This window comes from Hypomesus nipponensis, chromosome 17 (genome assembly GCF_054491055.1).
Source record: "Hypomesus nipponensis isolate SF chromosome 17, ASM5449105v1, whole genome shotgun sequence".
NCBI classification, from domain to species: Eukaryota; Metazoa; Chordata; class Actinopteri; order Osmeriformes; family Osmeridae; genus Hypomesus; species Hypomesus nipponensis.
This window is the reverse complement of record NC_140377.1, coordinates 14370770-14393660: the sequence shown is the minus strand read 5'-3', so window position 1 is coordinate 14393660 and position 22891 is coordinate 14370770. Positions and strand designations below refer to the sequence as shown.

Genomic DNA, 22891 nt, shown 5'->3' with positions numbered 1-22891 from the left:
TGCAAGTTTGAACAGTAGGTCTCATTTAGTATCTATTAACAGCACCGGCAAGGGCTGGCCTGATAGGTTTGCCAAACTGCCTCAGGGCGTTGCCTTATAAGAAGAAGTATGCTCTGATACCCTCATAGGTCAGAATGACATGGAGTGGCTGAAGTGCGCAACAACATGTATTGAGGGATAGGCCTATCTGTGTATCAGGGCTCCAGGCCGATTGCCAATTAAATATTTGTATGACGTGCATGCCTTGAATAAATATCCCTTGTAGCCATGATAAAGTTTAGGTTGGTCTCAGAGCTGAGGCAAGCCTTGTGAATGTATTCTGTTCCGGGCACAATAAAGTAAGACCTTTGTTATACTCGACTACGACTTGCAGAAATCCTTCTTGTCAACATCAACTGACCTTGGACCATAGAAAGAGCATATTGAGTCCACAACATAATTGGTGACGCCGACGAGATTCCTGGAAATCTACATTAATGGAAGTGGGCAAGTAAAACACCCACGTTGTAATGTTTAGATAAGGATTGAACTGGCAAAAGTAAAAGGTTAAGATTGATGGAAAGTCGATAAACAAAGGCTTGTATTGTGCCGGAACATGTGTGGTTGTTAAATACCCGTACGTTTCCCCGAATGAAAGAAGGAATGTAAAAAGGCTTGTGTGCTTTTTTCCCCCAAAAAGCTTCTCCAGGGTACTCGATAGAATCAGCAAGGGCCTGGCCGGACAGGTCTATTATAACTGATTCTAGGTACAAAAGATGGTGACAAAAAGTTTACGCGAAGAACTGTCGGGTGCCATAACCTTGGGATATGACTAGCGCACCAGAGACTTAATCACCTACGATTAAGGTTGTGTGTAACATGTGTATTAAGAGGAGGTTACGCTAGAAATTGTAAGAAGTTGAAAGGAAATTATGTTAGACCAGAGATGCTATGATCAGGACATCTAGGAACTAACCCTCAATAGACTTACGGCAAAATTCTTGTTTCAGTATGTAAATATCTATGATCTGTCAAAAGTTTTTTACTGAACAAACACCAGTAAGACAGCAAAAAACAAGGTATCTATGTTTTTAGTTTGTGAGAAAATAAACGGAGTCTTGACCCATAAAAAATTCACAATAAACGCGCTGGATAAACGACAGTAAATTAATAGTTAAATAAAGAAACGGAACAATGCATAAGACATGGTTTGATAGCGAGAGAGACTGAATAGAGTTCCTTGGTAACTCCACTTAGTAGACAGCCAAGCGGCTGTCTCGGGAAAAAGTGAAGTAGGAATTTTGCCTCGCAGAGGGCTACAAACCATGAATGGAGTCAGATGGATAACAACTAAGATTTTATTAAGAAAATAACCACGAGAGTTGTTTTGAAACTAAATGAAATAGGAAATAAGAGGTTAACAGCAAGAAAACTGAACTGCAACACACAGAAAAAATTGTGTCTGAAATCCTTTTGGTACGGGTGGCGGGCCAAAGATGGGGCTAATAGCTAAGTATAGCACCATAAGAATAAAATTAGACACAGAAAAAAAAGAAAAGAGAAAAATTAATGTTAAGTGAATGTGTACCAATGCCGGATAAGTTGTTTCACATTTTGTTTTCTGAACATTGCAGATGCTGATCCGGGCATGTGGACACTCCGTTCTGAATTAACTGTTAAAGAAGGTTTATCTAAGGATTGTAATAAAAAGAAAAAAGAAAGAAAAAATGTGTGTGACTCCGTGGGTGTTGGTTGAAATGTGCCACGTTCAACAAATTGACCTTGCATGAACATGTAGACAAGTACATATAGGAAAAAATGGAAAAGACGGAACAAATGTGTAATAATTGGGTAGTAACGCTTATATCTTTAAGCCTAGGTCTGTTCTCGCCTTCGACTGCCATGAGTGATAGTGAGAGTCCAGTGGGAGGGGCCAGAGCGGGCCAGAGTGCTGACCAGACACCACCAGAGAGACCTCCGCTCGTGACTGCAGAGGAGGTCCTCAGCCTTCGCTATCCTCTTCTCTGGGACCGCCTCCTCGTCATGAACAGGAAATGGGCCAAGCGCACTGCCAAGATGACGACCGTGTGGCCAGAAAATTGAACTTTTGATCTAAGCCTGTGTGGCGACATGAGAGTGCTGATTGCTAATTATAGGCACTCTGGGAGAACAAAGGACAAACTTGAAGAAGTTGAAGTTTTGAAACTGTATGAGACTCAAGGTCAGGACTATTGTGCCTCACTAAAAGCTTGTAGGCAGGCTGCCCAGGCTGGTCACGAGACTTTGAAGGGAGTGTCACCTCCTCCATTTGATAGCAAGAAAGGCGCTTCCCCCCATCCATCTATGGCTGGGGGGGGGAGTCCTAGAGCCTATCTACATGCCAAGGCTCCACCATATGAGAAGAAGTCGGAAAAAGACAATGCCCTGCTGAAAGGGGCATATAGCCACGTCAGAGAACTTCTGGATGCACCAGAGGGGACTGTGGGAAAGAGAAGCAAGAGAGTGGGGGCATATCACCATGTTAAGGAACTGCTCAGAGAGGCGACAAGAGGTGTGGGACAGGCTGAGAGTCCTTTTCCCGGACAAGGTCAGGCTGGACATGCTGACGGGAGAAACCATCAAGCCAACCGAACCGCCTGTGGCGTTTATTCACCGAATCCTGGGAACATGGAGGGCGGAGCTTGGAAGAGGTCTTGCAGCAAGCTATGTTTCGAAAAGGTGTTATTCAAGGACTGTCTGAGGCTGTACAGGGACGGCTGGGAGATGTACTAAGTCTCCACTCAATGCCGTTCGCACAGTTTTGTGAACACATTGCTCACGCGGTGTCAAAAGAGAGTAATAAAGAAGAGAAAAGGCTAAAAGAAGACAGAGCCGATGTGAGAAAATTGAATAAGATCCAACTAAAAGCTGGGCTGCAAGCAGTGCTCGTTTCTCCCCTTCCTGTCTCCAGCAAAAATAGACAGTGGGGAAACCAGAGGACAAGATAAGAAGGAGGGCCGAAGACAAATAACAAGGGTGTTGGGGCGGCGGCCTCCCAGGACATTTCAAGCAAAATTGAAGATTAACAACAAATTGCTGTTGCCTCTTAACACCTCTCTCGGAAGAGATGCACTCTGGTAATTGAATTGCAGTCTCACCTGCACCACAAGACATGGGGTAGTACCAACCAGTGCCCCAAATAATGATGCAACAACCAAACAAGGAAGCCACTGTGTTCTGGCTGGGAGCTCCGGAACTAGAGACTCTGTTGCCTAAAGCCCAACCCCCAGCCCTGAAGTATCACTTTACACTGCGGTACTTACCGAACACAGTAAAAGAAAGAAATGACAAATGGCTGAAAGAACATCCACAGACTGTACCTATCACTCTCAGAAATGTCATCATTGGCCCTCAGGGGGCAGCAGTGATGGTGGATGAAACACCTTACCTAAAGAAGCAATTCTTGGTTGACAACTCCCTCCCCCATGTCACACTACTGGTTAACCCTGGCTACAGGGCCCGTGACCTGGGTCCCATGGTAAAAGCGGTAAAAACGCAATGGAAACTTACGGACAGGCCACAAGTGTGGACATCAGAGGAAGGAAAATACACCAAACTCCAAATCATCAAGGAGGGACCGTCGACTCCCCTGGCTATCAGGCTGCCAGAAAGAAAAGATGACTGCGGAAGAACGATGGGCAAAAATGATGGCAGTAGTCCCACCAGAGCTGTGGTCGGCCCATGAGACGGATGTGGGCCTGATAACATCTGCACAGGCCGTTCAAGTCACACTAAGACCAGGATGCCGACCCCCTCGAGTACGTCAGTATCCCCTGAAGAAAGAGACTGAAGCTGGCATTGAACCAACCATCAAGGGACTGTTGAAAGCAGGTGTGCTTGTACACTCTCGGTCCTCTGCAAACACTCCAATCTGCCCCGTGCTAAAAGCGGACGAGACTAAATATAGATTGGTGCATGATTTAAGAGCACTGAATGAAGTAGTGCTGCAGCACGAGGCTGTGGTCCCAAATCCACACACACTTCTGACCAATGTGCCGGCTAACTCAAGTACTATACGGTGGTCGACTTGACCTCTGCATTCTTCTCAGTCCCGTTGGCTGAGGAATCTAGGGACCTGTTCGCATTCACCTACAAAGGACAAAAGTTGACCTACACCAGGGTCCCACAAGGCCACACCCACTCCCCCCACCTGTTCAACCAAGCTCTCAAGAAAGACCTAGCGGACATTAGCGGACGAATAACATCCACGCTCCTTATGTACGTGGACGATTTGGCGCTATGCGCGGAAAGCCTGGAAGAGTGCCATCGGGACTCGACTGTTTTGCTAACAACGCTTGCAGAAAGAGGGCACAAGGCCTCTCAAGAAAAGCTCCAGTATTGTCAGCCACGAGTGCAGTACCTGTCCAGAACGCTGGGAGCAGGAACCAAGGGAATCTCGCCAGCACATCTGCTGGGAATATCCCAAGCCCCAAAACCACAGACGGTGGGGGACTTGATGACGTTTCTTGGCATGACTGGCTACAGCGCTGAATGGGTGAGCGAGTACACAGCTGTGGTGGCTCCCCTCAGAGACATGAGGAAGGAAGCAGGAGTCACCTCACTACAAGCCAAGCTGAGGTGGACAGAGGAGGGAGAAAGCGGAGAGGAGAGAAAGCGTTTATAACCATCAAACAAAGTCTGCAGCAGGCTCCGGCTCTGGCCCTCCCGGACTATGGCAAACCCTTCATTTTGTATGTATCAAACCGCGCACACCACGCCACTGCATTACTGACACAGTCCTCCAGTGGGGGACGGAAGCAACCTATTGCTTACTATTCATGCGGTTTGACACCGGTTGAAGCAGCATTACCACCATGCTATCAAGGTTTAGCCGCCATGCACCACATGTATGAGAAGGCATCAACACTTACAATAGGCTATCCAATCACCATCTATACACACCACAAAATTGCAGGTCTTGTTGAACGGGGTAAATTTCTGTTAACGGAGTCACGAGTTAGGATTTATGTAACATTGTTGCGATACCCAGACGTAAGCATTAAAAGCTGCACCACGGTAAATCCGGCTGACAACATTCGTCTGCCAGTGGAGGGCATACCACACGATTGTGAAGCTGAAACATCAGAGTATGTAAAACTAAGGGCTGATTTGGCATCTGAACCATTAGAAAGGCCTGAATTAACCCTGTTTGTGGACGGATCTTGTTTCAGAGAAGCAGATGGTTTGAAGGCCGGGTATGCGGTGGTGGAGCTTGCGGCAAATGGGGCGTTCGCTACACTAAAAGCTGAGGTATGTCAACAACCATGCTCGGCCCAGAAGGCCGAGCTGATAGCACTCACAGAGGCCTGCCGGTTAGCGCGGGACAGGACGGTAAATATTTACACAGACTCGTCCTATGCGCTGGGGGTATGTCATCTGTTTGGGTCATTGTGGAGGTCTAGGGGATTCAGGAAAACTGATTGATCCCCCATCCAGCATCACGGCCAAGTAATGTCTCTAATTACCGCCATGATGCTGCCAGACAGGATAGCAATAATAAAGTGCAAGGCATACCAGAATGATTCTTCTACCATCACTCTGGGAAACAACAGGGCAGACGAGGCTGCAAAACAGGCAGCGCAGGAGAAACAGGGTGCTGTATTAATGGTAATACAAATGACCCCGGAATTGATCGATAGAGACATGGCAGAGGCCCAGGCAACGGCTTCAGAGTCGGAGAAACAGTTGTGGGTGGAGAGAGGGGCAGTACAGGGAAAGTAGGGGGTGTGGAGGAATCATGAGGGATTGATTGTGGCACCCATTGATGTCTTGTTTCCTGTAATAACAGAGGCCCATGGCGTGGACCACTGTGCGCGAGGCGAGACCGTGATCCGGATTCGGGAAATGGGACTGTGGTCTCCAAACCTAAAAGCGCAAGTAGTGTCGGTTGTAAACAATTGTGACATCTGTTTAAAAAACAATTCTAAGAAGGGCTTAGAGACGGCCATTGGGTTTACGCCAATGGCTGGAGGACCATTCCAGCACATTTGTGTTGATTTCGTTGACATGATTGTTCCAGTTCATGGCAAGCGTTACATGTTGGTGTTGACGGATCGCTTTAGCAGATGGATAGAGGCAACACCAGCTAGACACCAGAGTGCTGAGACGGTAATAAAGTTCCTGACCAGAGAAGTAATTCCCCGTTTTGGAATCCCCACGATAGTAAGCTCAGATAATGGAAAGGCCTTTGTTGATAAAACGGTTGAAGGCTTTTACCACAGGCTGGGAATTCAGCAGAGACTGGGGTGTGTGTATCACCGTCAGTCACAAGGTATCGTGGAACGGGCAAACGGCACCCTAAAGGCAAAATTGAATAAGATTTGTGTGGAGACTAAATTAAATTGGGTTGACGCTCTTCCAATCGCTCTAATGAAATATCGTAGTCAGGAACATCGCGTAACCAAGCTGACCCCGCACCAAATAGTGACGGGCCGTGACATGCCAGTACCTGCGTACATGCATCAAATTCAGACCAAAGTAAAAATGTTTCAGTCAATAATGAGAAATCTTCTCTTGTGTGTGGTCCTCCTGAAAGTAGGAGGAAAGACAGTAGACTTGGGGAGTACCCTGCTGGGGAACCCCCAAGAGGAGGGGAGAGACGGTCTGGACCACAAACCAGAGCCAGGGCTTGAGCCGGGGAAGGTCCTGCAACTGGAGCCAGTGCAACAGGCAGCCGAACCTCCAGCAGCCCCGCCAGAGAACCTGGGGGTGCCATTACCCGGGCAACCACCAGGAGACGGGCAGCTGAGGGAGAGAGAGGCGGGCCAGTCAAATCCCACACTTCCACTGCAGGAACTACCCCCGGACGAGAGAGAGGCTGGCCAGACAGATCCCACCATTCCACTGCAGAAACCACCCCCGGACGAGTGACAGGCTCGTTGAGGGAGAGGTAGGTGAGGAGGCACGAGACAATGTGGAAAGTGGGGTGAGCAGTACTAACACCAAAACTGTGTGCGTAGCGCAAGTAATTGCCCATGCAATGCCACCGACTAGGACACTAGAAAGGTTTGACAGCGAACTAAAGGTCGCGCAGGATCACCTGTATATAGAACTAAGAAAGGTTTGGATGATTGTGACACCAAAACTGTGTGGGTATGAGAATCTAGGGAGAGAACGTATACCAGTGGTGGCGAACTGTGTGGATGGAGCATGCTCAGTGGCAGGGTCTGCATGGCAGACAGGAACAGGTGAACCCAAGCGAACGCCCTCTCAGAACACATAACAGTTTGAAAAAGTAGGAAGGGGTTTCAGACCTCTTGGCCAACTAACCATGGAAAGTGACTACCCTCATAAGAAATACCAAGCGGTGTCAGAGGGCCAGGAAAAAATGTCTATAGCCTAATACTATGTGCGGTAAATGCACTAGCCACGGCCCTTCCATTACAACTGGAGATGCATTTGTGCCCTTTAACACTGATTTGGTTACCAGCAATACAACAGCTAGAAATTGCAGCAGAGGATGAGGAGTGGAAACTTTTGGTGAAGGATGTGACGTATGAAAAATGTGTTATGAGGGGCCCAAGTCAAAGAATCAACAGGAGAGTCAGTTGCTGGACCACGATCTGCCATGCCCAGTTAGGCCAACCAGGAGGGATACTGATTGAGGGGCACCCAAAGAGTGAGTTGCGGGATTCAATAAAGCTAACACAGGGAAGAGGGGCCACTCAGATATGTAAGATAAAAACAGGATTGGAAATGGCCCCGAAAGACTGTCATGAGGAAACGGCGGGCCCCCAGAGTTACCCCTTGAGACCATACAAAACCCCAATAGAAGGTGAATTACTAACTAATTGGGCCCAGAGGGACATGGGGGACTGTGCTTTACAGATCTGGATGATGGCGGGTCCACGACATCTGCCAGTAATGATGCACTGGTGTCTGACGATCACAGCCAAAATAGAGGAAAGGGAAAGGTGGATGCAAATGATGGATGCTACTTAGAGTTACCACCTAACCAAAGTGCCCTTAGGAGACGTAAGCCACAGGCAGGCCCCGTAGCGCTGCCAGCACCACCGGTAGCACTAAATTTGATGTTGTCAACTAAAATACCTTTTGCCACCCCAGGAGAGTCACGATTCACCCATCCTGTGACAGTGAGGGCAGGGGAAAATAACATCTGCAGGTTGGCCAACACGGGAACCCAGGAGCCTTTGCTGGCTTGGGGTGAGTCTCAATGCACATTCACAATCACCAGGGCGGCAAGGGGCTGGGATGTGGTGGTCCGATTTGCACCCCAGTGGACTCGGAGCCAGGGAGTTGAGTATGAAATACAGGTTCAGGCCCCCATACAGATCAGGCAAGCAGCCCCCGATCCAGCTCTGGTCCCCTTGGAGTGGAGAACAGAAACTGGACCAGTAAAAAGAACGCACTCTAGAGGGCTGCTAAAGGAGGCGCAGTACAACCAGTGGTATTTATGGACCGAATTCACTGCACAAGCTAATGGCCTAACCTATTGCTATGTTTGCTCTAAGCCTGGACCAGAGGAGTTGTATGTTACCTCCACGCACCTAGGTTAGGAGCAGTGTGAGTAAAAGACCAACCAATGGCTGGCGGCTCCTGCAAACAGGCTGGAAAACAATATCCCCACCTGTGAAGCAGCATGCCTCGCCTACTTGGGGTCTCGTGAGTATACAGAGGGAGTGGATGGAGTGTTGGGAAAAAACATCTAGGGATGACATCAAGGTTAGCTGTTGGTATTTGGACGGTATGTTGCCCCAGTTAAAGGAAGAGCTATCTCTTCCTTTAAGTGGGGCAAGATACCAACAGGGGTATCTCTCATTCTGGAAAAATCATTCGAATGTTACGAAAAGCAAGGGACTGTTGAGGTGGGAACGGTTCCGGAGGGGGACTGTAGTTACATCTGGGAAGTGGGTGGAGTCTGCACTAAGCTGATAGATGGACAGGCCAGACAGATCAAGGGAGAAAAGGCCAGGCGCCCAATTCCACCGTCTTGTCCCTACCACTACCAAAATCAAGTAGTTGCTGATGTTTTTTGGCTGTGTGACTACAAAGCGGGTTTAAGATCAACTCTGCCATTGGGGTGGGGAGGAAGGTGTGCTAGGGTGCATGCAGTAACTCATGTCGTCCACTTTAAGCTAGCTCAAGCAGCAGAAAAGATCCAGGAGGCCTCACGTGTACGCCGCGCCTTCACATCTGACGTAACTATTGATGCAATAGGCCAGCCAAGGGGGGTGCCCAATGACTTCAAGGCCTCGGGATTTGAATCTATCCTTCCATGGATAACAGTAAATAAGAACACTGAATGGATTAACTACCTGTATTATAACCAGCAGCGCTTCATCAATTATAACCGATGACGCACGTGGGGGGGTGTGTGCTCTGATCGGACAGGTATGTTGCACTTTCATACCAGAACATACTGCACCAGCGGGTAAATTCACCCAGGCCATGGCTGAGTTAAAAACACGAGAAAACACGAAAAACACAAGAAATGAGGTGAGAACTAATGCAGGGCAGGGAACTGAGTGGTTTGAATTTTTGAAACTAGATCTGGAGGGAGGGGAGCGAGTCTTCTAAAAATAGGACTGGCAGTAGTACTAACTCTGATAATGTTGTCATTTATTATTTGCTGCTGCATACCCATTTTCCGGTCTTGTGTCAAAACCCACTATGCCTTCCCTGTGGGGACTGTGGGATCCCTGAAAGAGACTTTTGTAAATCCCGCTTATCTGCTCAAAACCAGGGCCTCCCTTCCTGACCTCTACCCGGTGCCCGGATGGAAAAAGGAGGGAGTAATCGTGGAAGGATAAGCGGGCTGGAGAGTATCCAGACCAAGCCACACCAGGCCTCGACAACTACTCAATGAGTATTCATAGAAAATTAAGTTTGTTGATTTCTTTGGTTTTAATTTTAAGGGATTGTGAAGTGATCATGGGTCATAAACTCATTAATGTGTGTAAAATTGTTGAAGAGGTTTGTGGAGGACTGCCCTTCCAAACCTATGAGGTATTGTAATGATGGCTGTCCATGGTTTCTTCCCATAAAAATATGGCCTAACAGCAGCCAGGGGGAGTTTTACGCCAGGATTTCAAAAGCCACAGAATAACAAAGGCAATTCTGAACAACTGCTAGACACAGCACCAGTTATTGTAACTAGTGTGTGTGTGAACTAAATGTCTGATCAAATACCATCTTGTTTTTGTAAAACTGTTTGAAATCTGGGGTAATTGCACCATGGAGGGAAGGAAAAATAAATATATACACTCACATGTGCTAAGCTTACAATCACACGAGTAGAAGACACAGAGGTATCCTCAGGGAAAAAAGGGGAACCCTTGTTACATAACATTAATCTGGATCAATACACCAAGACAGACACCAGCTATTATTTCAACCATATAATCATTTATTTTAGTTTCAGTATAAGTTTCATTTTAAGGTTTCTAAGTTTACAGTTTTCTTAAAAAAGGTTTTGCTTTTCCCCTTTGGTAAAAATGTTTAAATAAAGAGTCACTCATCATACAAGTTTTAGTACATAAAAGCTCAAGGAAGTGGATCCTTGAGGGGAGGGATTTGTAGTAGTTTTCATGCAAACTACTGTAGCACAGGATGTAAGTTAGAACAGTAGGTCTCATTTAGTATCTATTAACAGCACCGGCAAGTGCTGGCCTGATAGGTTTGCCAAACTGCCTCAGGGCGTTGCCTTATAAGAAGAAGTATGCTCTGATACCCTCATAGGTCAGAATGACATGGAGTGACTGAAGTGCGCAACAACATGTATTGAGGGATAGGCCTATCTGTGTATCAGGGTTCCAGGCCGATTGCCAATGAAATATTTGTATGACGTGCATGCCTTGTAAAAATATCCCTTGTAGCCATGATAAAGTTTGACTTTTAAAAAAGAAGTTTAACTAATGAGATTTAATGATTAGTAAGGGCTGAGTAATAACTTTTTATAGGATATTGAAACTCTTCTTGAGTTGATCTCTTTCCAGACTCTTAGTCAATGCACAACTAACAATAGTCATGTGGGCAACTGGGCTCGGGCAGAGCTCATATTCAGAGAATAGCCTGTGACAATACAGCAGCCGACTCTCTGGTCCCATTAAACTTCAAAACATGCACTATGAGGGTGACCAACAAGATTATATTAACTAACCAACAATAACATTACAAACATCTATCTGAATGAACACAAAAAACTGAAATCCCTCGCACGGCTGTTGTAACCAAACTAAAATCCATCATGGCGGATCGTATGGGTCCTTGAGGCTTTTTTGTTCCCCATGAGAAATAGGGCATGTATACCAATCAGAAGAATTGGAGCAATGGGGTGGAAATGTCATCACTTTGAAAATCCTTTAGGGCGTTGCCTGTGGCGCCCCCTATGGTCCGATGTGGTCCATATTTGGTGTGGGGGTACCCACTCGGATGTAGTATCAAAGTGCCAAATTAGAACATTTATGAACAAGGACTTTCTGAGATTACTGCTGTGAAAGGTATTTTTGAAAGGACCTGGTGTAAGATGAAGGCAGAAAACGGAAGAAAAGAAGAAGAAAAATGCAAAACAAAAAGGGGAACATTTCAGAAAGATGAGCTTCAGAAAATTTGAAAATTATGCAGAAAACCAGTTACTCAAGTCTGGGTTGAACAAATTTGAAGGTAAGAGGACAACGCTGGAATGACTGGAACTTGCTGGAAAAACATAGCAACTGTTGGTCATTGGCAACAGACAAAACATTTCTAACCTAGAATCTCAAAACGGAGGAGAAACTAATCATGCGTGCCTGCACACCCAGTCCTGTTCAGACACTTAATTTAAGATGACATCAAAATAATAATTCATAGTGCAGGGTTGCTGATGTTGTCGTTGTCCCTGGTGAGTTTTTTTATAGTAAGTAACAAGATCATGCTACATCTAACCAGCGGATTATTTCTTGCAAGTGTGTCAAAGTGGTATGTATTAACACCGTAGGCTTGAATAATAACCAAAGGCGTGAAGCTGGAGAGAGAGGATGCAATGGAAGATTTCCTACATAAGTATATCTAATACTTCAAAAGAAAACGGAGAAGATATTTAGAGTAAAGACAAGTTACTTTACATCTGTGTTAGGCTAGTGACAAATGATCTAAAAGGGCTTTAGTTTTTGAGATACCCCTACCGGAGGTAGAACTAAACCCAACAATGTTTTTCATCATCTCTAAGGTCTCCCATACATGAAATTGATTCTTGGCTAAACATATTTTACTGCTAAGACTGTTAAATTAACAGATATTGTTATACACCCCAAAACCAAGAAAGTATATAAAATATAGCCTGTCCGTATGGGAGTTTAGGCATATAAACTGATGCAGATCAATCACACAAGTTCTGGGAGCTTTGAAACTTGGCATGTTTGTAGTTAGCAATTTGCTTTACCTGCTAGAAAAGACTGGATGTGAATATATTGATGTATAGAATAAATAAAGACACATAAACACATACCTAAAATAGGCGAACATGCCAAAAATCAAGATCTATGCATAATGTTTTCATTTACTTTGTGGTAACTTTTTCAGGGATTATCATAGAAACACATATGATGGCCTGTTGGGAAGGTGGGGTTGTGGTGAATCCAGCAATACCAAACATGTAAATATAGCATCACAAATCAGGGTGTTCTGTCCAGTGGCGATCCTCGCACATTTGCCACCCCGCACTACCTTTTTATGTCAACAGAGGCCGCCCTTTTTTCATGCCGCCCAGTAGGCTAGTGACACCAAATTTTTGAGATACCCCTACCAAACGTAGAACTAAACCGAACGATGTTTTTCTTCATCTTGTTTTTCTTGATATAATCCTAACCAGACAGGTAAATCATTACAAATATTATGTCAAATGTCAAATATTATTGAGGCTAACCTAGCCTAGTACAAGTAGCTAAATAGCTAGCTGTGGAAACTACTTAGCCTAGCTAAGAAAGTACTTAGCCCTCTGACTAATGTTGCAAGGCCGTAATCATAATACATATTTGGGGGGACACATCCCACCCAATATTCAAATCTGGTCAAAATGTCCCCCCGAATATATTTATATAAAAATATAAATGTGCTACGCTATGTGCCACGCACACTGTCCGAAATTATCATAAAAAATGTATTAGTCCCCCCCAATGTTGACTCCATGGCTACGGCCTTGTAATGTTGCACGTGTAATTCAACTTGATTTGCATTTCAATGAAAATTCTGAAATGTACATAATTTTTCCTTTTCACTAGTCTATTGAACTATGCAGAATGCCTTACAGACATTGGATCCAAAGCTTTGTATAATTTGTGGGAAACATTTTGGCAAGAAAAAAGATCCAAAAGATCTATATCCAAAACCCTACAGTACAAGGCCTCCAACGCATACTTACCCTTGCTCAGCAGAGAGATGATGACGTCCATAAAACTCTGGCTCCATATACAGATGACATACTTTCATCCAAAATCAAAGTTTCATATCATGTATCATGTAGAGCAAACTACTGCAGTAAGACAAACATCAGTGAGCAGCAGCAAGTTGCAAATGTTGAGAATGAGAGCACATATGCACCAAGAAGGCTGAGTAGGGCTGATACAACATCATATGAAATACGGAGAGATTGCTTCATTTGTGGAAAGGCCAGCTCTAGACCAGAACCTCTGACAGCCATTTCGACTGGTACAGGCGCAAGTACCAGAGACAAGGTGCTTCGGGCAGCTTCTGAAAGGCTTGATGAAGATGTACATCTCCGAATTCTTTCATGACCAGACCTCTTTGCATATGATGCCAAATACCATAAAATGTGCCTTGCACACTACATCTCTGACCGAAATATAGCAGCTGCCAGACGAAGAAAATTATCAGAAAAGCAGACCAATGTCTATGACAAAGCCTTTATTAGGCTCACTGAAGACATTGATAAACAGTATTGTCCAAAGATATGAAAGTGAGGACTCTCAACTCTTTGACTGATAGCTATAACAACATACTAAAGACCATTTCTGAGGAAGACGGTGTGTCCATTGTTCAACACAAGAAATACAGATCCTGGAAACTAAAGGAAAAGCTGATACAGCATTATAAAGACAGGCTTGTATTTGTTCCATGTCCAGGACAGTCAGATCTGATCTGCTCAGATAGTATGACCATAGGCTGTGCACTGAGGGAAGCTGCTAAACTCACAGAAATAACAGTAGACTGTGAGACAACACTTCCACAGACAAGTCAGAGTCTTTCCGAAATCCAAATATTACACAGGGCTGCACACATATTGAGGAAAAACATGGAGCAGGTAGAGCATGACAGTCAATCATATGTCAGCAGTGACTGTCTATCATACCTCCAATGCAGCAAGTATGTACCCAACATACTGTATGACTCTCTGAACTGGTGTGTTGATTCACATGCCCACAGAGATGACCAAACATGTGATGATGACCCAGTTTCAAAGGACAATCTGTGTGTTATCGCAATCTGTCATGATCTCATTGGACAGAGCTGTCACGTCCATACGCCAATCACACTGGGACTTGCTATTTTGATACATCATGAGTTTGGTAGTAAGACACTCATCAATGAGCTCAGTGCAATGGGGCACTGTGTTTCCTATACAGAGGTTAGGCACTTCCTCACATCTGTGGCAGCAGACCAGATATCAAGGACAGAGAGTGGTGTCTACATCCCAACTGGCCGCACTGGAGTCGCTGAACATGGAATTGTCGATGCAGCCATCGACAACTTTGATCAAAATAAAGACACCCTGGATGGGAAGTGTACAACTCATGCTATGGCGTCTGTTGTGTTCTGAAGAGGTCAAGTCTCCACAGCAGATAAATGCCTAGCATGGGTTCCACAGAGGTCCGTCACCACCTTAAACACGTTTGATATGGATGGAGATAAACTTTACAGGTACATTTTGTTCATTCTTTTTTCTCTGAAATCTATTTTTATGTTGTTTTTGTTTTCATGATATTCACTCAGTCACATGAACTGCTAAACATTAATACAAATTAATGTTCAATATGAATGTTTGTTGTGAGGTTTTAAAGTCATTTGTTATTCAATGCATATGATCATAAGCTTATCCTCTAATTTTAATTGCGATTACAGATACAGCAGATCTACAAAGCGACCCAAACCACCTGAACTTGCCCAACCTGAGTTACTGCACACAAACACAACAACCTCTAAAGCAGCTGAAGACAGAGATCTGATATGGAAGTTGTCCCGAAATGTAATTGAGAATCAGCAGCATGTCCTTGCTTGGTCTGCATTTAATGCCTTCATGTCAGACACTGATTGTTCAGTAGCCAGTGTACTCTACCTGCCCTTCATAAGAGAATCACCCTCAGATTTGTCCACTATCTATACATCTATGATACGACTTGTACAGCTTGCTGCAGAACTGGGACAGCACCATATTCTTGTGACAGCAGACCTTGCTTTTTATAGTAAAGCACAACATATCTTGTGGAGCAAACCATCGCCCTTACAAGAAAAGATCACAATGAGACTGGGAGGTATGCATATCACAATGGCTTACCTAGCAACCATCAGAAAGCTCTATGGCGATGGTGGACTCTTTGACATACTAACTGAGTCAGATGTGTATGCAGAGGGAACAGCTCGACAGTTGCTTCAAGGGAAACAGCTGGCAAGAGGAGTAAGAAGCATAAAGCTAGCCTCTGAGGCTCTGTTCGGGCTCTTCTGGCAAGTCATGCAATCATGGCTTGAAAAACAAGGCCTATGTGCAATGACTGAAGCACAAGAGCAAATCCTACGAGATATACAGCATGCATTTAATGGTAATGACAAGGCCACTGCTCAGCAGCTCATCGATGAGGTGGAGACTGAACTTCCTGAGATCCAGAAGAGAATCCAGATGTTCACAAATGAGGGAGTTAAGCAATCAGCAACCTTTGGATACTGGTTAATGTTCCTCAATGGTGCTAATCTATTGCTAAGGATTCTTCGTTCGGAGCGTGAAGCTGACTTTCAACTTCACCTGAATTGCATGTGTGAAGTCATGCCGTGGTTCAGAGCTGCTGGCAGGACCAATTATGGCAAGTACATGCCAGTCTATGTTGCAGAAATGAAAGCACTTGAACAAGAACAACCAGAAGCATACGCATTCATGCAGCAAGGTGGGTTTGTTGTTCGCCGGTCTGAGCATCGAAGCTTCAACTGTGTGGCTACTGATCAGGCACTGGAGAAAAACATCAATCAAGAAGGCAAGAGTCAGGGTGGAGTTGTTGGCTTCACATTACGAAAAGGAGCTCTCTCAAGATGGTTGATGACAAGACATGTGACCACAGCATATGTGGATGCCATGAAAGAGCTTTGTGACACTGATGATCAGAGCCTGAAAGCACACAAGGAGCATGGAGCCTCCAGAATGGACCGAGACGAAAGAGACATACAGAAGATAATGGAAGCTGTGGAACAGGGACAGAATCCCTTTGATCTTGATAGCGTTCCTGAGGAGCTGATCAACATTGAAAGTGGTCAGGTTGAATCTGAGAAGGTTGCAAAAGAGCTCTCAAGCTTCCTCCAAGATGTTGCAAAGCAGAGTGCCATCTTTATTGAACAACGTCTGGCAAAATAAAAAAGAACAAAGCTTCTGGGAGCCAGAGAAAAGAAAACAGTGTGCAACCTTTAAGGACATGAAAACATCAGTTGGAGTCAGCATATCTAGAAAGGTTCACATGGACTCAGACGTGCTCTTTCGAAGATTACTGGCTGTCTCCAAGCAAAGAGAGGTGTCCATGGAGACTGTGATGTCTCATGAACTCGCAGCTGTTCTGCCCTCTTTGTTTTATGATGATGGAAGCATGAGGAAGACAACAAAAGCTGACCTGGCCAAGAAACTCGAGGCTGTCGTTGAAGAGACACAGCAGCTGCCAAATGTTGACGAACCATCAGCATATATCATCGATGGCATGGCTCTTCTACAGAGTATCAATGATTCAACCTTTCAAACGTTCAACGACCTGGGAGAGTGTGTCTGGAAAAAGATTGCAACTTTAATGGGAAAGGAAGGCAAAAGCTGTGTCGTTATTGTGTTTGATAGATATGACCACCAACACTCAGTCAAAGATCTTGAAAGACAAAGAAGAGGCACTATTCAAACCAGCAGACAAACACATATCATCACAGGACAAACAAGTGTTCCAAACTACAGAAAATACCTCAGGATCAGTGGAAACAAGGCTGCTCTATGTAGCTTTGTCAGCACCTTCATCGCCAGTACTGGGCCAACGAGAATTTCTCCAGGGAAGACTGTCATCTTAGCAGGTGGCTTTGAAAATGGTCAGGAGGTTAAGAGGGTTAGCAAGTCAGGCATTGACTGCTTGACAGATCTTTACAGTGACCAGGAGGAGGCTGACACAAGGCTGGTGTTACATGCAATACACCTTGCACAGTCACATTCTCGTCTAATTGTCAAATGTGATGATACAGATGTACTAGTTTTGCTTCTGTACTATTCAAGCAAAGGGATGTTTGGATCCTCAGCAGTGTTTATGCACTCTGGACATGGCCTTAAGGAAAGATTTGTCCCTATCGGTTTGATCGCTCAGAAGCTTGGAGCAGTGCTTTGTGAGAGTTTACCTGCATGTCACGCCCTCACAGGTTGTGACAACACAAGCAGTTTGTACCGAATTGGGAAGGCCACTGCCCTCACAAGACTGAAGACCCATCTTTGTGAGTTACAGGAAATGACCAAATTTGGACTCTCTGGTAGCATGGAAGAGGCTTTGCCTGTGGCAAGACGGTATGTCCTCCTCCTGTATGGCCAAAAGAAAAAGGTGGATGGGCTTCCTTGCACCAACCTGGATGAGCTGAGGTACACACTAGCATCTACCAGATTCGTCAGCAGCAAATCTACCCCCAACAGAAGATGCCTTCCAGCAACATATGCTGAGAGCCTTGTATCAAACTGCAGTGTGGCGTCACAGCCACCTGGTCAAACCTCTTCTCTGGAACCCAGTTGGTAGAGGATGGAGGCTCAGAGAAGATGGGGGCATTGAACCTGTGATGTTCCAGAAGGCACCGGCACCTAAAGAAGTTAGAGACAGGTTCAGATGGACTCAGACGTGCTCTTTCGAAGATTACTGGCTGTCTCCAAGCAAAGAGAGGTGTCCATGGAGACTGTGATGTCTCATGAACTCGCAGCTGTCCCGCCCTCTTTGTTTTATGATGATGGAAGCATGAGGAAGACAACAAAAGCTGACCTGGCCAAGAAACTCGAGGCTGTCGTTGAAGAGACACAGCAGCTGCCAAATGACCTTAGAGATTATGAAAAACATTGTTGGGTTTAGTTCTACCTCCGGTAGGGGTATCACATTTTTTCATCAAGTTACTTTACATCTGTGTTCAATATTGTCAATTAAAAGTAAAAACGTTCCAGTTACGAAGCGTTTGTTCGTAGGATTAACTCCAGCTGCAGCAAACACTTAGCGTTAGCGTTACTGTACCCCAGCCCTGGTTTGGCTGTTTGTGACAATCAGCTATGACCGTTGCGCCTCGATTTTTGCAGATTCTCTAGAACTTGCTAAAATAAAAACGATCTAGCTAGATTATGTACACTTTAAGCTCAATGTACATACCTTGTTTGGACAATTTGGTCGATTGTGGAAAAAAGTCGAACCATTATTAGCCTAGTTATGGAGAGCCATCACGCTAGCTCGATTATGAGAATTGTAGTTAGAATCCACACCTCAAACAAGTTAACCTAGACGCAAAACTGTACGTCCAATCCAAAAAATAAGGGTATTTTCCGAGACCCAAGACTCTGCCGAAACCATTAATATCCTTTATGTGTCTGTGCGGTCAGAAATACAACTCTTTGCAAAACGTCACCCAATTCTGCTTTCATTGTGTGTCTGTTTGGTTGCCACGGTGATGGCGCAGCTGTGATCGCTAACGGTGCGTTCACACTGCAGCGGGGCGGGCAGAGAGGGGCGTTGGCTTCCCATTCATTTTCAATGAAACCAGGCGTTGACGCCCGCGTAGGGCATTGTGGGAAGGCGAGCGGGGCGGCGAAATTTGGATTTTCTCAACTTTATGTAAATGAGGAGCGTGAAAACGCCAGCGATGGCCAATCGGGTTGGTTTCTTGTTTCTTGTAACGTAGCAACTGTTGGTCATGGTAAACATTTCTAGGTTTGACAATTTCAAGACTGAAGATCAACTCATCATATGTGTGTCTTCATACCCAGTATTGTATGATACGTCTGTTCAATTACAGAGATGTAAACAAAAAGAATTATGCCTGGCGCAGGGTTGCTGAGGTTGTCGGCGTCCCTGGTGTGTTGTATTTTGTACTTTAATTCAGTTTTTCTCGGTATCCATACAGTGAATGTGTAGAGGCATGTCATAATCTAGCGATTGATTTGCAGAGATTTCGAGTAATATAATAAAAGGTTACACATGTCAACGTTTATGTCTGATGCATCTTTTTTTTCCAGCCGGAACAGACCCGTTACATAGAGTGCGGGTGGCATTTAATCTTTCACTAGGCCTAAAAAAAGTGTGGAAAAAGATAACCTATTGAGTGCTGTAGATAACATCATGTCAGATCTAGAATGCGTATCGGATTTTTGCTTAATGTGTGTAAAAGTTGTATTTTGTCTGCACATTTGCCATGACATTATACAAACTACTACAGTGATTTAAGAGAACTACAGCTCTGAATGAATCTGTCTGAAACGCCCCCGAGCGTGGTGCACTGTGGGAAGGCTGGCGGTGCAGAGCGGTAAAAAAGTCTGCAGTGTGAACGCACCGTAACAAGCTGAGCAGAGAGAATCACAAATTTAGCTGGAATCCACACCTCAAATAAGTTAACCCAGACGCAAAACTATACGTCCAATCCAAAAAATGAGGATATACGGAAATACGACTCTACCGGCAGTTTAAAAACACGTCTACCATCGAAATTCTCTGACGAATTTTACCCACCTCTCCATTGAAGTTAGTGAGAGAATTTGAAAGGCTGCTCTCGCTTCAAGGCTCAAAGCTGAAAATCTGTAAATGTGAGCTCGTTAGTAGTTACATTGACAAGTTTTCCTACATTTTAAGGTATAACTTGTTTCTGTAAGTTAAACTATATGAACGTCAGAGGAATTTGTTATCGGAAAAAGAGCAGCCAGCAGTGTGCCACTCTGCTGGCTGCTCAATCATAAAGATCAAGAAGGAGCTACATTTTTAATTTGCACAAAAACCTTAATTATTTAAAACGTATAAAAGTGAGAAATACCAGAAGTCATAGCCATCATCTCCTGAAGGAGCTAAACGTTTTGATACAAAAATGGTAGGAATCGGTCAAAGTATGCAGGACTAGTTAAAGGCCAAAAAACTGCGAAACTGAGAAGTTGAAAAACAATTGTGAGAACGCTGAACAGCATTCTCACAATAAATATGTTAGATAACAATGGTTTGTGCTCGCCAAAGGCAAGCACATCCCAATAATACTAACAATAACAATAGGTTTCCTCCTGACGGAGGAATCCTAATAATACTAACAATAACAATAGGTTTCCTCCTGACGGAGGAATCCTAACTAACAATTACAATAGGTGCCTCGCAGCTTCGCTGCTTGGCCCCTGATAATAATAATAATAATAATAATAAAACTAACAATAACAATAGGTGCCTCGCAGCTTCGCTGCATGGCCCCTAATAATAAAACTAACAATAAAATAGGTGCCTCGCAGCTTTGCTGCTTGGCCCCTAACAATACGTTTCCTCCTGACGGAGGAATCCTAATAAGAATACTAACAAAAACAATAGGTTCCCTCCTACCGGAGGTACCCTAATAATAATAATAAAACTAACAAATACAATAGGTTTCCTCCTTTCGGAGGAACCCTAATAAACAGATTGATTTGTTGAGCCAGCATGCCCGTAGTTGTTTTGTTTGTTAGAGAGAAACGAGTTGTCACACGTTGTACACAACACACACGCGTACAGACATAGTCTACCGAGAAAGAACCCCCAAGTAGATTTTGAGAGAAATTCAAGGATATGGACGACATCAAGTTAATTCTCGAAGTTGAAAAGCACAGGGAGTTGTAGCCTATGACCCCCAGTAGGGCTGGGCGATAAATCGATAAAAATAACTATCGAAGTAAATCCCTCATTAGTATTACTGAAACACAAAAACTGAAGCATGAACACATTGGAGTGCTTTATCTGATTCCCAGGATTGGCGCACAAAGAACACTGACATATTGCGCAATCGACTTTTATTTTGAAGGCTCCACAAAACTTCCCTCGATAAAGATATCGTAACATTAATTCATTTTCAATAATATTGATAATGTCGATAGAGAATAATTAGGAACAGCAGTCCATTTAATTTCTGTGATGCAGCAGGAAGTTGCAGAGAAATGGTAGCCGACGCTCACTAAAATATACTGAGCAGTACGTCGAGTGGAGTACGTAGCTAATTAGTCTTATTGCCGAAAACAGTGGCAGCGATAGCCATGGCGAGGGAGCAACTTCCAATGAAGAAATTGTTGATAAAAAGGGTTAGTCTTTGTTGAGTTTTATCATCAGAGTGGTGCTGCTGACAATGCGTATGAAGGAGGCTGACAACTTCTCTCATTATAGGACATTTATTCCAGAACAATGAAATGTGGCCTTCTGCCGGTTGGGTTGAGCGCAAACTGACTTTTAAAGTAAAAGACGTTACGCATAAAAATGTCCATGTACAGGAAGTCCATTAGGTCACAATACAATCCATGAACATTCATCACATTAATTATTGTGTGCTCTTGCGCCCTCTTGTGTCGCTAGGAGTAAATAATATTTACAGTCATGTAACCTGAGAACATAAAAAAATAGGCTTACATTTTAACACCCCCACTTGTACTCAGGTTGGTAACACAAAAACATCAAAACAAGTTAAACAAATGTGTACCTTTGGCTTACACATATTAATCACCAAAAAGAAGACCTGCAAACTTTCCCAGTTTGAACTTGCTGACAGGCTTCGTCATCACATCAGCGACCATTTCATCAGTAGCACAATACATTAAATTCACCTTACCCTCATTCACAGTAGACCTAATAAAGTGATACCTAATGTCTATGTGTTTACAACGCTTTCTATTTACAGGATTTCTGGCAAGAACAATCGTCCCCTGATTGTCTTCGTGTATTACCGTTTGTGTGTATTGGTAACCATCCATATTATCCAGTAATTGTTCTAGGTAAAGGCATTCCTGAACAGTAGAAGCAAGTGCCAAATACTCTGCTTCGCATGTGGAAAGTGCAACAGTAGGTTGCTTCTTTGACTTCCATGAAACAAGTGCACTGTTTTCACTAAGACTAACACAGTATCCTGAGGTACTGCGGCGATCACTGATCTTAGCCGCCCAGTCTGCATCACGGTAGGCTTTTATACCAAGATTCTCAGTGCTTCTCCTAAAGGTTAAACCTTTGCCTGCTGTACCTTTAAGGTATCGCAGGACATGCTTCACAGTAACCCATTGCTCCTCTGTAGGCTCAGCTAGGTACTGTGACAGCCTGCTCACCACAAAACTCAGATCAGGCCTAGTGCAGGTCGTCAGGTATATCAGACTGCCCACGGCCTCTCTGTACATCCTGATATCTGTCATTTTAACTGCATCATTACTGTATTCGAGCTTTTGCTCACAAGGAGTATCTCTTACCCTGCATTCTGACATGTTGAAACGCTGTAGAATTTTGTTAATGTACTTCTCTTGTGAGATCTTAATGCATCCATCAGAAAAATCAAAATCAATACCAACAAATTGTTTGAGTTGCCCCAAATCTTTCATCTTGAATTGCTCTGCAAGCATCCCTTTCACCTTTTTCAGTTTTCCTTCATCGCTTGCAGCGATGATCAAGTCATCGACCCACATAATTATGATTAATTTCCCTTC

General features: G+C 44.3%; 1 protein-coding gene and 1 long non-coding RNA gene across 4 annotated transcripts in view; one reads left to right on the top strand and one right to left on the bottom strand.

The window, feature by feature from the left end:
- cacna1ia (calcium voltage-gated channel subunit alpha1 Ia) overlaps positions 1 to 22891 on the bottom strand; it is a 442500-nt gene that overhangs the window by 40077 nt on the left and 379532 nt on the right. The window lies entirely within an intron of this gene.
- On the top strand, positions 83 to 10167 carry LOC146253650 (uncharacterized). 3 transcript variants are annotated; one of them, XR_014731928.1, is made up of 4 exons: positions 83 to 6907; positions 8083 to 8181; positions 9118 to 9474; positions 9722 to 10167. It is a non-coding gene; the product is annotated as an uncharacterized LOC146253650 (long non-coding RNA). The 3 variants fall into 3 exon arrangements; XR_014731927.1 differs by lacking the exons at positions 8083 to 8181; positions 9118 to 9474 and having other exon boundaries at positions 83 to 846; positions 1614 to 6907; XR_014731926.1 differs by lacking the exons at positions 8083 to 8181; positions 9118 to 9474.